The sequence below is a fragment of the Echinops telfairi genome, unplaced genomic scaffold (assembly GCF_000313985.2).
Source record: "Echinops telfairi isolate 266 unplaced genomic scaffold, ASM31398v2 ScPeMD7_3533;HRSCAF=4204_0, whole genome shotgun sequence".
Lineage (NCBI taxonomy): Eukaryota > Metazoa > Chordata > Mammalia > Afrosoricida > Tenrecidae > Echinops > Echinops telfairi.
The window spans coordinates 74,032,774-74,037,273 of record NW_022107431.1 but is presented as its reverse complement, the minus strand read 5'-3'; positions in this window follow the sequence as shown (position 1 = coordinate 74,037,273).

The following is a 4,500-nucleotide window of genomic DNA, read 5'->3' as shown; positions in this document are numbered from 1 at the left end:
ACACACACAGAAAGACTTAAGCTGGAAATTCACAAACCAATGCACAGCCAAATAAGGTGAACTGAAAGGGAATGTCAGACCCAAAGGAAATACCTTAAAATGATATACGTAGAGTTTCTAACAAAATCTAAATTATTAAACCTTCCGTCATCCTTTCTCAATTGCATAACTGAAAATTGTTGGACTGATCTACTCATATTTCCTCAGCTTTACTGCTATTAACCAATTGTGCTTAATAGGATAATTAACATTTATTTGAACTGACCATCCTTATAAACTAGCCATGATGTAAGACTTGGTTTTCATAACCCTTTTAAATGGCAATGACCATTATGTAACATCTTATGGAAGATTTGAAAGTCCATGATTATAAATCATGAAGTATATAATATACATAGGTTCTGGTTTCAATAAACAGGTTTGCCAACCTTAGTGACAATTTGATTTAAATGCTAAGAAGAATTTTAATCTGTTAATTAACCTTTAGACTGCTGAGTCTTTTGAGATGCAAATGCTAGGAGGCTGTGGTGGAGTGAATTTTCTTTTCTTTTTTTGGGGGGGGGATTTTCAAGTCATTTTATTAATCCAACAGTACAAAACACTCCCCCACATTTCTGTCACCCTACTTTCTTTCAGGAAGTAGTGGAGGGAGAGAGCAAAGACACCCTGCAGCCCCAGGGCCTCCTCCTTTTTTTTTTTTACAAAAAGGGGAGGGGGTGTAAACAACACAAAAGTACCAACAGATAAAGGGGCAGACAGAAACACAAAGTTGGGCGTCAGGGCCGTGGTCTGTTCTAATGTGCCCAGGTCTGCTCGCCCAGGAGTGAGTTTTCTTAATCTATCTCTTCTACCCAAATCTCTGACTCTCTCGCCAAATGATTGGGTGGGGCTGTGCAAAGAGGGCCTGGGTCACACTCATATTAGGAAATTGGTCAGTTGTTGTTACCCTACACCTAGTTTAAAGGATGAGCCATCGTGGAAGCATCAGAGAAGAGAGAAACTTCAAAGACTTTGGAATTGCACACTCAAGATCTCTGTCTGACGTAGCAAGAACTGCCAAGATCAGATGCATCAGAGAGTGGTATGGGGACTCAAAGGAAAAGTGTTAGCGTAAGCCAGCCTCTAGCAATAGCAGGGTCCGTAGGCACCAGTGTACCATGATAATATATAAAGATCATGGTAAAGTCATAGAAAATAGGAGAGAAGGTAAACTAAAGGAGTCAGACACATTTCATGGTAGCATGGTCACCTCCAGGATGGCCATGATCTCAGCAGCCAGGTCCATGCAGAGAGCGGGAGGAGGAGAGAGGAAGAAGGTATATTTCCAATCAAGACTTATAAACTTAGGGGCATGCAAGCCCTCCTGATTACAGGTAACCGCATATGTCACAGGAAGGGGTTGCACCATAGGCAATACAAGCAATGGAAGGGGATGATCTAGGGGTGAACATGCAATAGGAAAGGGAGGGACTAGGGATGCACATGTGACAAGATGGGCGGATCCTAGATTCAAGATGACAGCCAAACCTTGGTTGTCCTTGAGTTGGCTTGACCTTGTCTCTGGGCTCTCCTTCAAGGAAATAATCAACTATCCTTTTCAGCAGTGAGTGTGCCCCACCTATGATGGGACAGACAATAGTATGTGATTGCTCTAGATGGCTGATACCCTCAGGGACATAATCTCTAAGCAGCTGACCTCCACCTTGCACTAGCAAGCAGGTGACCACCTGGGGGAAAACCTTTCTGTATCCCACAGGAAAAAGACCGAGACTGTTGGGTATCTTTTTCTCATTAGCCCCAGATATGGAACTGTGAGATGGAGTGACAAGCAGGCTGGCTTCCTGGCCCATAGAGGCAAAGGCTAAGATCATATAATTGAGAGACTGAGGCTGAGAACCTTAAAGAGAGACTTGGCTACTGGGTAAGAGGAGACCAATGACTGTATCTTTACTATATTTGGATCCTGACTTGTGGCAACCTATTGACTTCCCTAGTAAAGCCCCTTAATTGTGAGTATTATCTTTGAGTTCTGTGTGGCCATTGCAATGAATTATCGAACCCAGAATAGATGTAGAGTAGTGTAGGAGGAATGGTTGGTATCAGAATAGGTAAAGGAAGTGAGAGTGTAGAGGCATATCTGGCAATAGTAAGCCCGAGGAAGTCAGATATACCTACCTTTATTCGTATTTATGACAGAGGTTACATCTTCATCTAAGAAATTAACAAATTCATCATCAATGTTGTATCTTAGGAATAAACTCACCAAAATCTACCTAATGTTATATAAGTTTTAAAGCATTTCATTGTTCTAAGCAGCTCTTATAATAAACATTTAATCATTAAAAAATGAACATTCTATTTAGCAGATCTGAACATAGATACTTTTTTTCTTTAAAAGGGTATGTAAACTTCTAATTTCAGCAAACTTATGTTAATTGAATTAACATGAGCAAACAATTTAGTGATTTGATTCTCTCTATAAATATATATAAATTATATGTATAACACTTCATCTATAAAACATCACTTGTTCCTTATAATATTGAAGCAGTTTGATTTATAAACATGTACTTGCTATAAAATCAAAGTTGAGCTCTTGAGGGAAAAAAATCCATAACACATCCTGTATTTATCATCCAGAATAAAACATACTTTTACCAACACTTTATTTGTAGAAAGCTTTATTATACCAATTAAAATAAGTAGTGCATTAATTCTAGACCCAACCCAAGAACAATTAGTTCTTGTGACATGACCCTGTTTGATATTTGCCCCCAGGAAAAGATCACTGAAAAAAATGGGTGATATAGCAAAGTGTGATGAAGAAACTTTATGATGCCCAGCTATCAGAAAGAATAGTGTCTGGGGTCTTAAAAGACTTGTATTCAAACCAGCAGCTTAGTGCTATGTCAACGAAATCCACATGGAAGAAGCACACTACCCTGTGTGATCCAAGGATTGTAAATAATGTAATCCAAATCTAAAGGAGGGAATTGTATCAGACTTTAAATTGTTAATACCTGGTTCACAAAATGTTGTAGATGATAGTGGAAACCCAAAATCCATTCTCAGAGTCCACACATGGATTAATTCCTTGGTGAATTCCCTCTGACCATAGTTGAAGGATGTGAACAGACTTCTTTTGTTATATATATGTATATGAATTTTATTTGGGGCTCTTAACAGCTCTTATAACAATCCATACATCATCAATCAAGCACATTTGTATATATGTTGCTATCATCATTTTCAAAACATTTTCTACTTGAGCCCTTGATATCAGCTCCTCTTTTTTCCCTCCCTCCCCCACCCTCCCACCCCCATGACTGCTTGATAAATTAAAAATTATTATTATTATTTTGTGAATAGACTTTTTATTAGATAGGGAGAATTGTAAAGTCAATTATAGCAGATGTGGTTAGATCAAAATGTAATATATTACCATTTAATCATCCTTTTGACGTATTTTAAAGTCTCTTCCATTTTTAAAAAAACAGTGAAAGGAATGTAGATTAAGCCTCTGGTGAACCCCCTCTGGCCATCGGCAAGGGCCGTGAATAGCGTTGCGATCATGTAGAGTGTATTGGAAAGTGGATATCAGATGTCAAGGGGATGAAGCTGAAGCAGGAGGAGAGGAAATTTAACTGACCTTCCAATTTTTGTCTTCCTTATTTGAAAAGTTACACAGTAGACCATTTGTCATCCATGCTGTCCCACAAATAATTGTTTGTTTACACTTTATATAACAGGTTATGTGACTTCTATTTGAATTTCTATATTTCTCATGTGGTTTTTATGTTTACTATTAGGGGAATGGAGCCAGTTAATATTTTAGAAAGTTACCTGTTTTCATCTTGAGATGGCCAATATGGGGATATGGAATTGTTATACGTTATAAAAATTGTGATTGGCATCTGTGTTAGTCTGGGCACACTAGAGAAACAAATCCACAGAAAATCATATATGCATAAGACGGAGTTTTATATATAGGGCCAAGGTACATTCAGAAAGCGTCCCAACCCAGTCCAGTCCAAGCCCATAAGTCAATCTTGGCCTATATGTCCTCCACCAATTTACAAAGTCCTCCCCAAACAAACAAAGCACACACAATGATGCTGACTGCAGGAGGATCACAGACCAGTGGGTAGAAAGTCTTTGAATTCAGTGGCGGTGTAAGCATCTCAGAGCTGGCAGGGGTCTCCACTCGGCTTCCCCAGCACCCAGGGCTGCATCAGGACAAGTCCATATGACTTCTCCTCAAGGATGTATCACAGAAAGTGAGCCTTGTCAGCAGAGGCAGCCAGCCACACACTGGTCCGATCATCAGAGAACAAGAGACCAGAGAACCAGAAGGGGAGGCTCCCCAGAGCCATTTATCTCTCTGCCCTTTAGTGAATCCCACATGTGTTTATCGGCCAGGTTGACACAATAAACCTTACCTATCTCAGCATAGTACTTTTCGTATATGTGGCTTCACCAGGACCATTGGTAAAATGGCCT